Source organism: Gavialis gangeticus, unplaced genomic scaffold, assembly GCF_001723915.1.
Source record: "Gavialis gangeticus isolate Ggan-Ray unplaced genomic scaffold, GavGan_comp1, whole genome shotgun sequence".
Taxonomy (NCBI): Eukaryota; Metazoa; Chordata; order Crocodylia; family Gavialidae; genus Gavialis; species Gavialis gangeticus.
The window spans coordinates 17574640-17586688 of NW_017729025.1; the positions used below are offsets into that span (position 1 = coordinate 17574640).

At 42.9% G+C, this 12049-nt stretch overlaps 1 long non-coding RNA gene across 1 annotated transcript; it reads left to right on the plus strand.

Moving 5' to 3' along the window:
- Positions 1-985: 985 nt before the first annotated feature.
- Positions 986-3991, plus strand: LOC109298390. The gene is made up of 2 exons (XR_002097602.1): positions 986-2061; positions 3687-3991. It is a non-coding gene; the product is annotated as an uncharacterized LOC109298390 (long non-coding RNA).
- Positions 3992-12049: the final 8058 nt, after the last annotated feature.

Consider the following 12049-nt stretch of genomic DNA (forward strand, 5'->3'; position numbering starts at 1 on the left):
AGTTGGTGTAACCTATAGCAGGGGAAGCCATTTGCAGTCGTACAAATCCAGGACTTATACTGCATAGTCTTGTCTTATCTATTAACAAGCTATTCAATATAGCTAATATTCTATATTAGCTTCTGCTAATATAGACCACTCTTGCAACCACCATAAGCTGGGTGGCACACCAGTGCAGTCTTGTTCAGGGCCACGTGGGAACCGTAACAGCATGAGGAGCCGAACTTGGCCCCCTTCCCCACTTCACCAGAGCTGGTTACAGAATTGTGAGCTTGCTCTGCACCAGGACAGGATGGCAGAGCGGAGGGAGAGGGAACAGCACAAACAGGGTGAGCAGTGAAGACTGCGTGGATGGTTTTGTCACGAGAATGAGGAATGTTTGACAAAGAATGCAAGGGATTTACAGATCGCTCAGTGAACCAGGGCTGCATCCTGCTTGCAAAGTTAGACTAATGAGCACTCTGGCTCTCAGAATTTCCTGCCAAGAGCAGGGGCACACCAATTAATTATGGCACATTCGTGGGAGCAGCCAGTCTACCACGGTCTTCAGGAACTGCCCCAGTGCCTGCTCTTATCCCACAGTAAAGAAAAGCTGAACGCTGACAGTTTATGCCACAGGGAAACAGAGCTAAACAACCACGGTTTAGCTTTCACTTACCATGGTCTAAGACCAAGTACACAAATTTTTCTGGTCAAACCTCAGCAAGCCTCATTCATCCTTCAGTGCAGGAATCTGATGCAATGAGAGACAAGTGACGATTGGCCCACTATTTTATCCTATTCAATAAATAGATGGTGTGGTATCGGGGGGAGAGCAACCTGTGGTGTGGATGCCACAAGTGGCATGGGCAACTTCTGACATGTAATCGATCAGGGAAGAGGGACAGTTAAAGCAGCAAACAGGGCAGGGAGCAGAAAACAGAGCAGGAGATCAGGCAAGGAGTACAGAGTAGTGAGCAGAAAGCAGAGTGGTGGGTCAGGCAGAGGAAGGGGATCAGAGTGGCACTTGGGGGGGAGGGTGCAGGACCACTTTGCAGCACATCTAAAGAAGTGGGCCCCCACTGGTATAAGGCAGATCAAATATCCCCCAATATTAAAGACAAAGGCCAAAAAGCCATTGTCCCGCAGCTGACCTCAGAGAAGAGGATCATAATTTCTCAGGCTTGCTCTTCTAATGTTGTTTAAAGCACCATTTATTAATATTATGTAATAATCAAAGCAGACATATGCTCTAAAGCCGCATACCCTGTTTGTGTGCGCCTCTTCAGAGGGCTGCATGCCCCCTGGCACATTCCCTGGCACTGCTAAGAGCTATGCTTCAGCCTTTTTGGGGATTAGGCATATAGTTCCCTGTGTGGTCACGGAGAAGAGCTGACATTCTCAGTAAAGGTCAGTTCACCTTTTCTGTGTTCCTCTTAAGCACACAGATACTGAACCCCATTCCCCTGCTAAGCATGACTCAGATTCAAAAACTGTTTGGGATTCTGAGCCAGGTTCTCAGCTGGTGGGAATTGGTGCAGCTCGGTTAACCTCAAACTGAAGGAAACTGAGTATTGCCCCCCGGCCTTTGTCTGCACTGGACGTTTTGCTTGTAGAGTTATAATGACAAACTTGCCTAACAGAGGTGCAGCTTATACCCACAAGCGTTCCTTTGGTCACCAGCTTCCTTGCTTACACTAGTTCTCTAAATGAAAGGGGCTATCCAGACTTCTTTTGGCTGGTATAACTGAGTATAGACAAGGGCTTTAGGTTGGTAAGGGGGTGATTTAGTCACACTTGTATCTGACATACCTATGCTGGCCTTATACATAGGTGGGCTTTATACATAACAAAGATGGGGCCATATACATAGGTGGGTTTACAGGCCACGTGTTTAAATACCTACTGAGTCACTGGCACTTTCCATTCTGCTGTCTTTACTTTTCTTTCGCAGAAGGACCTGTGCACACATAGCAGTATGGCAGTGTTTTCTCAGTCCAGGCCTTCTACACGATCCTCCCCTTCAGTCCACTTCTACCCCTCTGTCTTTCTGGCATGTCAGCTTGGCTATCTCGTTGCAGGGTAAGATTCAAAATGATAAATAGCTGAGCTTCTCATCTCTCCTCCAAAATGGGCTTCTTCCCTGCTCCAATGCTCTGGGAAATTCTTCCAGCCTCTCCTTCACTCAGGCTCACAGCATTATCCTGGGCTCTGTCATCTTGCTCTCTCTCTTCACATGCCCTTATTGTTCTCTCAACCACATATAGACATTTCTGATACCCCTTTCATGGCCCGTATGCAGAGGCGGAGTAAGATTCATTGGGGCCATGGTCGCAGCCGGGCCAGGACCTGGCTGCACTGGGGCTGTCCCGCCACTAGCAGGTCCCAGCTACACACTGCACCTGGCTCTGCTTCTTGCTGCCAGCAGCTCCAGCTGCTACTAGAGCTCCAGTGCAGTCACGCCTTGCACCTCACCCAGTACCCAGCAGCTGTGGCCCACCACCTTGCGCACACCTGGCCCGGCCCAGCCTGGCTGCCAGTTTTGCCTGCACTAAGCTGCCCTCCCTTCCCCCCACGTCTACCCTCCAGGCATATGTGGGGGCCTGTTTGGCAAGGGACTCTGGGCCCATGTGTTAATCTGCCTATGCCCATATGAGTAAAATGCTTGCTTGTGACTTAGTTATCCCATGCTCTGTGACTTCTTGTTCTTGCCTCCCTGCTCCTTATCTCATTTCCACACTGCTCCTATCCAGTAAAGCCATCTCCCTTCTCTGCTTCTCTTCTTTGAATCTGTCCTTCAGCCATCTTGTTCTCCACTTCCTTCATGGTCAAAAGCATGTCTCTCCCTGCTCATATCTCCACACTCATACCTTACTGTCCCCAAACAGCATGTGTCACTCTCTTCACTACTTATTATAGGAGAACTAGTAACAACCTATATATTTAGGTTGCCAAACACATTATGGCTGCTGACGCATGTGAACACCTCCCCCCCTCCCCAAAACACGCTTTACCAGAAGAAATAGCATGTTTATTCGACCTGGTTCTGCAGCATCTCTATAAATTAGGCACTTTTGGCTCTTTTATCTTGTAGCTGATTGAATCAGCTACTAGATAAAAGCACCAAAGAAGCCCCAGTAAAGTGCCTGATCTATACAGATGTTGGGCAAGTCGGGTCCTACTAACATGATGCCTCTTCTGGGCAGGCTGTGGGCTTGGCATGGGAGTGCACCGAGTTTAAAGTAAAACGCCTCTTTATTGTTTTGTTTTCCACATCTGAAAGCAGCCTACATGATTTATTAGGGAGATCACAGTAGCACTTACATGCACTGATCCAGATCAGGCCCTGTACAAACACATAAGAGAGTCCAGGTCACCTGGCTTACACTCTAATAGACAAAACAGACAGTTTAGTCTTATTATGCCCATTTTACAGATAGAGAACTGAGGCCTTATGAGATATTATACAACCAGCCAAAGGTCACACACAAATCGGCATCAGGACCTGATCCCTTGAGGGCTAGCTACTTTTGGTGTTCCTTCTATTGAGCACATTTCCTTGTGTATGAAGCTCTTCCCATCCTGGATGCTTTGTTCCTTTATGCAGACCTGGACTGACACTGTGTTTTCCCAAGCAGCGGAAGCAACAAATCAGATGAAACTCAGCTGCTTTCACACATGAACAGCAATTGATTTTTCCTTTGCAGTGTCCGTCCATTCTGGAAATCCTGGCTCATACAGGCACATTAATCACAACATTTATCTACTGATGAACTGGAAGCTAGAATACAACCCCCTGACTTTTTACGTCAGTTCAAACATACCAGACATTCTCAGCTTCAGCACACTGGAAAAGGCCACCACAGGCAGTTGATGGGGAGAGGGTGGATTTTTGCCCATTCAAAGGCAGGAATATTTGGAATATACGTGAGTGACTCATTCATTAAACGGCACAATTTATCCTGAAGCTGTTCAAGGGAATTGCTTTGCTAATTCTGTTTCTGGGCTTTTTTTTAAATACTGTGACAAGAGAAGAAGGTGGTCATACAGGTTACTGCACCAGCCCTGGCTTCTGGACACCAAAAGCAACCCCATTCTAGGTCACAGCTGAAAAGAGATTGAGTGATCTTCTTTTTGTCCCAACTCCCTCCCATACATTTCAGCTGCCACAGGGCTCGGTACTGACACTGGTTATTTTGAAGGGTTGCAGGAGTGCTGCAATGTCAGACACTTACTTGTTCTGACCTGCAGGGCTGGGAGGGCCTAGGAGTACTCATATGTTTACCGCAGGTTCTTGCTTTGCTGAGATGGCATGACTTTGCCAAAAAATCCAGGCTGAGGATGTTAAACAAATGTCTTTGCTGCTGACACAGGAAGGCTGTTTTCTCAGAGCTTTTGCTGAACTTGCCAATTGTTATGGTTGTTTGAAGAGGCAGACAAGTTTCTTTGGGTAAATCCAATATCTTTTATTATACCAACTCAAATAGTTGGAAAAATTTTTCTTAGCAACATTTCAGGCACAAACACCCTTCGTCAAGTTGAGGAAGCGCCTGCAGATGATCTGTGCTCTTGGATGGCCATCCGCAGGCCCTTCCTCAGCCTGATAAAGGGTGTTTGTGCCTGAAAACTTGCTAAGAATTTTTCCAACTATGTGAATTGGTTTAATAAAAGATATCACATTTACCCAAATAACCTTGTCTGCCTATGTCCTTAGACCAACCCGGCTGCAACCTACACCTCTGAAACTGCACAGAGGACACTTCAATCTGCCAGGCTGGATTTTCAGATCCAGGCTTGGAATAAAACATTCAAGTCTAGATTATTCAAGTCAAATCCTCTAATAATAACATCACCATTGCTAGAATTTTCCTATTGAAGTCTGAAAGCCAGTTGTGAAATTTCATGCTTGAAAAAATATAACATTAACTCACATTAAAGGGAAAATTCCAGTGCTGGATACACATACTTAGGGCGCAGATAAGATATACGTACTTAGTGCTTCGTGCTCATTTATCCTCTGAAAATATGTGAAGAAAATTAATCTTTATAAACCAGCAGGGTATGGTTCTGTAGCTGAAAGCTGATAATAATTTTACTTTTTAATGATTCATTTTGATGCAACCTTTAACATATTTTCTGGTATTATTGAAGGTGCCACTGGAGAGATGGACTATGATGTTGTTGTACAATGGCTCTTAGCCACAGATATACTGGGAGAGGCTTTTCACATGGATAACTTCTTTAAATACACAGCAAAAAAGGTTTGGTTTTGCCCTAAGCTCTATATAAATTGGTGTTTTGCCTTGCTATTTGCTGCTGCTTGTTTGATTGTCTAATCTCTGGGTGGTGGCTTCCATAGCATGAATTAAAAGTCTTGGTAGTGACTCACAGCTGCAGTTGGAAAAGTGATTCACAGCTGCATTTAGAAAAGGATTGCACTGGAGGAGGTTGGGTTATTTCTTGGAAATGTCATGCACTAACATGTTATTCTCTTCTGTATGTATCTGGCTGTTAATATCACCTATAGAAATCCCTTCAGTAAGGGCCTTCAGTAGGAAACTTCACAAACAGAAGTATAGGAACAATCTCACTCTTCCAGCTTTTACTGCTGAAGTAAATCAGAGTTAATTTTCCAGACTTAAGTTGCTGGAAATGCTGCAGCATGAAGATATGAAAGAGAAGAGGCTTAGACTGTACCATACTGTAGTTAAAATATTAATGGCATCTATTCTAAACCACACTGTTTGTACTCCAAAGTAATCATTTTTAAACAGTTTTTCAGACTTTGCAACAATCCAGTACAAACATATCCCACGTAAAGAAATCAGTTAACATAAAAATCCTACTAAAGACTGCATTTTGGGTGGAGTAAATGGTCCATTGGCAACTCCATTGACACCAAAATGTTTCACCCACAGACGATTTGACCTTGACTGTAAATTTACGGAGCAGAGGTTATGTCTTCATATGAACAGAGCTGGATTAAGGCCTAAGCATGTCTAGGGTCCCAGCTCCTGGAGTCATATATTTATATGAGAGTCATATGGGAGAGTCATATCAGATTCTCAGCTTTATTTGGGAAAAGTACCTTTCCTAAGTTGTGAAGGAAAGCTCAAAAAGGTGACCTGAATATAACCAAGCAGTGATGACTGCTAGAATCTGCAGATGCCCTGAAACAACAGTGGAGTGGTGTGGACTGTATACCTATCTGGTCAATATTAACCCTAAGGCTTACTTCCTTCCAAGGACGGTGAGAAGAATCAGAACACAACTGTTTATGCAGCACGGTGCTGTTGCACTGCAATGGAGAGCACAGAGCTAGAGGTGGCTAGGGATTTTTCAACTTTTTTTTTTTTTTTTTTGAAATGGTGCATTTGTCAAAACAGAACCCGTTTGTGAAAAAGGCTAGTTGTGATTATTTCTTTTCCTGAAAAACGTCTGAGAAATACAGGTGTGAACTTCTTTCAATCTTCCACTTTGACATTTTTTAATGATTTTTAAATGTCTTTTTGTTTTGCAATGTAAAATACATATAATAAAAAAATAAGTCAGAACTGAAATATTTGGAAGTTATTCAAACAAAAGTTTTTGATTAATCAAAACTGATATTTTTCTTCTTTTGGTATTGTGAATTTTTTTAGAGGTTTTTGTCCTGATTCAAGATGGGGAAAATGTTCAAATGATCAAAAATTTCAAATATTTTCAAACGATTGAAAATTTCAAACTTTTTCAAGGGTGTAGGTTGTAGCTGTGTTGGTCTAAGGACATAGGCAGACAAGGTTCTTTGGGTGAATCTGATATCTTATATTAGACCAACTTAAATAGTTGGAAAAAACATTTTTAAGCAACTTAAATAGTTGGAAAAAACATTTTTAAGCAAAAACCCTTCGTCAGATTCCCCCCAAAATTGTCAAATGATTCACGCTTGGTTGCTTATCTTGCTGGGGTGATCTGACCCCAGCTGATTTCCTGCCTCTTGGGCAGGGGGCTGGACCTGATGACCTCACAAGGTCTCTTCCAGCCCTAACGTCTATGAAATTTCTCTACAGATTATTGAAAATTATGGACAATTTTCCAAGGGCAGGAAATCTGCTCAGGTTGAGGTGGATCCAGTGCCATATGTTGCCTTAATATGGCCTTGCTTATGAGGTTAGACAGTAGGCAATAATTTGAAGTGTTGAGTGATGGTTGGTTTAGTATTGGTTGGAGTCTAGTATGTTTGAGCATACCTGGTTGTTTCTTCTCAACAAAGCAGTTCATGAAATTCTTGGCTAATTAAACTTCTAGCTCTCTGCTTCCCTTTACAATTCAAACATCCATACTGCAGAGTCATAGGCCTCCCAGTACTTACTCCACATGCTTGTACTTTTACGACTTTTCCTTGTGCTTGAAAGAAGGTTGTTCTCATCTTGTTGTCAGGCTGTTTTTCTTGATGGCAGAGGAATAAGATGATCTACTTGACTGTATCAGTAAGTCTTTTGGAGCTATGTTCAAAGACCCCTTGAAAACGTCATCTGTGAAGGATGCGGCCACCTGGCTTTTAAGGGGAGTCCTGTCCATATTGTGAATAGATAGGCTTTAGATTTTGGACCTCAGATCCGTTTCATGGTCTCAGGTAACATTCAGCTGGGCTGTGGGAGGGAAGCAGAAGGGTGTGTGGTGGAGCTGAGCTCTGCTCCTTTGCCCATGCAAGGGACCTTGCACGTTAAAGCAGAACCTCTTCTGCCATGCTTTCAACAGGGATCCCCTAACCATAGTGGAGCAGTACCTGCAGACCCTAGCCTGGATTTCGGAGGGAGCCGGGGCCTCTCTTTCTCTGCTTGTGCTGAAGGGAAAGCAGGGGTGACAGTCATGCTGGGAGAAGGCTGTGTATAGTGCTTATGTTAATCATTCTGACTATGCAAACTCCAGCACCTGAAGTACCAACGGAGGGAGTTTGTTCTCCTGAGAACTATTGACATTTCCTGTGATGAGAGAAAGTTAACCGATACACTCAAACAAGGCAGCTAACTTGTCTCCCATCTCTTCCTATAAACCTATTTATGAACCATTATTTATTAATTGTATGCTGCTAACATCTTAGGCATTTTACAAATGGTGATGAACTCCATCAGAATGTATGTGGGTATCTATTTTTGGGTCCACTGAATTTAGCCTGATACCCAAGAAGTAGCTTGCAATAGCGTAGCAAGATTTCCTGGTTTATTTTTCAAGCAAAAAAGGAACTTCACATGCGTCCTGTGACTCTTTTTTGCAGCTCACCTTTCTCTAGACTGGTCCTTTTGACAATTAATTCCAATTTTTTAAAAAGTGTAGGTTAGCAATCATTAATTTATTTGCACTTGTATCTGAGTGCATAAATTTGCCAGATTTCATTGATGGACCTTGGCCTTTCCTCTAAAATAAATTACCCTTCATATGCACATGACTATCAAGGTACAATCATGCTCTCATTTTCATATGTAGGCCCACTGGATAGTCCCACACAAGCACCCTTACAGCTATTGTGCAAAAAATCTGCACTTATGTCTTTCCTTATTTCAACTGAATAACTATATACACCAGTTGTACAGTTCTCTGCATGTAAGAGATGTGCACTAATAGTTGAACAAATAGCCCTCAGTATACAAAATCTGTGTAGCAGCGTAGTAGTCTTTGCACAGGCATATTCTCCTATACTTAGATTACTATGCTTCTTCATTAAAAGGGTTTCCTCTTGGCTGATCAATACATAGACAAGTGTTTTCCATTTTAAAATGCGCTTATTTAGGGTTGAACAAGCTTGTCTCCCAGTAGGGCTGATTTTCGGAGATGATTTTACTAAGAGCCTACACAGCATTTATTTGAACATCCTTTTTTATCCTGTCACTAAGCGATGCAAGCAAACCACAAGTATTATTACATTTGCCAGTGAGGACTTGGAGGCATCAGTTTTCCTTAACCTGTTACAAGATTGTGAATTGGGAGATTCTGGTGTCAAAAAAACAATGCTGCAAAAAAATGGCGTGGCGCACATGGAAGCAGCGTGTCACCAGAAAACAGAGTCTAGCTGGCCAGAGCCACATTCTAGCTGTTGGTGCCCTGGGAGGCCCCCAGGTAAGGCTGCTGCTATGCTGGAGCCGGAGCACATGTGCAGGGGTGTGCCCAGGGACAAATGGCAGCTGCACAAACATGTCAAATATTTGTCCCATGGGAAATCTGCGCCCATGTGTGTGCTCAGAGGGACGCATCCCAGAAGTGAGAAGCAACTGCCATATGAAAGTAACTTAAATACAGACATCTTTTAAAGTAACAATATGAAGGTTTTCAAGAGGATACTGATTAAGGAAATGAAACCAATAAGAAAATATCATCAGGCCTTTCAGCCCTGATCTCAGTGTTACAACTTTCCATTCCAACTTTACGGGTCTTTTCTTTTCCTAGAGCGCTCTCTAGTGCTCTCTGTTAACATAGCCACATTTTCTCAAACATTCACATGGTAAAAAATGTTTCTAGCTGTCTTCACCTTATAAGGTTAATCCATTTAAAAGTTCTGTGCCCTTTATCTGTGACTTATATAATGCCATAGAATCTATGTTAAATGTACAGATTTAATGGATAATCTTTGCCTTAGTTTGCATACCCCAGAACCCAGCAAGGCTTTTTTTAGCCTGTGTATTTTGTCCCATGGTTACTGAGTATTCAGAAAACAAAGCACCATCATAAGCCCTAGTTATCTTTCTCTAGAATAATTGTCAGTGGCCACTTCCCCGTAAGCAGGTGTGCCTTTGCCATGCAGAAAAAAGCAGTGGCATAAATTTGTGCCACTGCTTTTTCCTCCGTGCACATGCCCCTGCACAAGGGGTTAGTATAGGGAAAAATGCTCTGGGTGGGGTAGGGGAGGCTGGGGCTAGCACCTAGCCTGGCCCCAGCAGCCTCACCTACGGTCCTGGGGGGCCTATTGGGGCTCCAGTGGCGGTGATCTGGCCACATGGAGCATGACTTTGGCCAGCGAGGCTCTGGTTTTTCCAGTACTGGCTGTTTTTGACATCAGGATTTCCTGGTGTCAAAAAACCCTGCCTCCGTGCAAATCAGCAGTGAAACAAATGCCTGCATGTGCGGGGTGTGTGGTTTGCAGCACTGTAGAAGGGTTCTGCAAACTACACATGCACATTCATCTGAATGCACCCAATGGCTGCATCCCTGTGAGGAAGAACAGAAACCTGGGACATATGCTAACTGGTATATTTTCCTGGCCCCATGGATTCTCAGAGTTACTAATCTGCATAGAACTTGAGTAATAAAATATCGGCTCTATAAGAAGAGAGATTCTATATGGAAGACATACAGTTGGCCAAAGCTTTTCAAGATCAAAGTCTTTAACTCACTGAGGGTGGGCTGTATCGAATCATGCTTTTCAAATGGCATTTTCCCCTCTAGTAGGACACAGATTGCTTGCTCCAAACTATTGTATTCCACCGTGAGTCTATAGTACCAGGCAATAGACTTGGGAATTGGATGTAGCCTCATAATAATCATCACTTGATGTTTTTTTGGCAAGCTCTCCTGTTTGCCAGCTGTCCATGAGAAACCCATTCCAACAAGGGGTTTTTGCCCTTTCACAGAGCAATTTTACATTTGCCTTCACTTGAATTGTTATTCAGGTATAGGACTCAGAATTATATTCTCTTCCCAACTTTGCCACTGATTTTCTGTTTTATCCTAAGCAAAGCGGGCTTTTTTTAATGGGTAACTAAGCACAGTATCTGTTGGCAGTAAATATGTCTCTCCCCTACAGGGGTACTGTAAAACTAAGTCCACGAGCAAAAATATTCTGGTTATATATGGAGTGTATGTGTTTTCCATCATCTGATGCCTAAATTTCCCCTTTACCAGAGCTTTGAATTTAGTGAAGGGAGCCCAGCCTCCTGTAGGAATAATTTAACATGTCACCAACTCGCCTACGCATACAACATGTGCATTCTTTTGGGAGCAGAGCATGTACTTGGCCTGGGCTTTCTGAATTCCCTTGTAATCCCTCTGGTTGTGCGAGAGTGATGTCCATTCACATTCCTTCAGCACTTACACAAGCAATGGACCACTCTCTTCCATTTTTTAAGCAAGGAAAAACAATTTTCTCTCAAGTCAACCTCCACAAATGAATTTTGAACAAGCTTACCCAACAGCTGCTAATGCTTCATGTCCCCCAAAGCACATCAGGAAGGAAATAGGTTGCCCTGTACTAACAGACATCCTGAGCACCGGTTTGTTGCATTTAAGAAAGGAAATTTGGTATATGAAATATATGACAGTGGATCAAATGAAAAACAACTTAATTTTTTCCTGCATGGTAAAGGGACTGAATGGCTCAGCAAATGGGCTCTTTGCTACTGGAATGTTTTACCTGTCAGTTGCTAGTTTGAATCCAGCTTGAGCCATTTTAGTGGAAACTGATTTTATTGCTAGTTAATAGGTTAAATAGATTGGGTTATGGCTCCAGTCCTAGTCCTATTAGACGAAAAGAGAGTGGGTAGCGCTCTTGTTATCAGAAAGACCAATGATTTTATGTATGTAAAAAATGAACTAAATCTCCCCAGATGGCAAAAGCTTTACAGAAACAGGAGGCATGAGGTTGGTGAGGTGTAAGGCAGCAGAGGTATAATAACCTATTATGTGGAATAGGTGTAATAACCTATTATGTGGAATATTTTTAAGGATGTTTCTTTTGTACTTCATGTGGTAACTAGCACCCTCTGGTGTGCTCTGATATTATGGTACCTATCAGCACCCAAGATAATCCTGGAAAAGCAAGAAAACACAATTGTTTATTTGGGAGAGGGGACGGATATAAGACGATGTGACTGAATGTAAAAATAATAAATGGCTTAGAGAAGGTGGATTGGGAGCTTTTGTTCATGGCTATTCCAAAAATAAGCACCATGGCCATTTTCAAAGAAACTGAAAGGCAGCAACCTTCAAACTGATTGAAAGAGATACGTGGGTAAACAACACATTCTCGGCAGTGGAATGCATTGCCACCAACTGTAATGGAAGCAAAGACCTTGTAAGATTATAAATGGCGGGTTAGAGG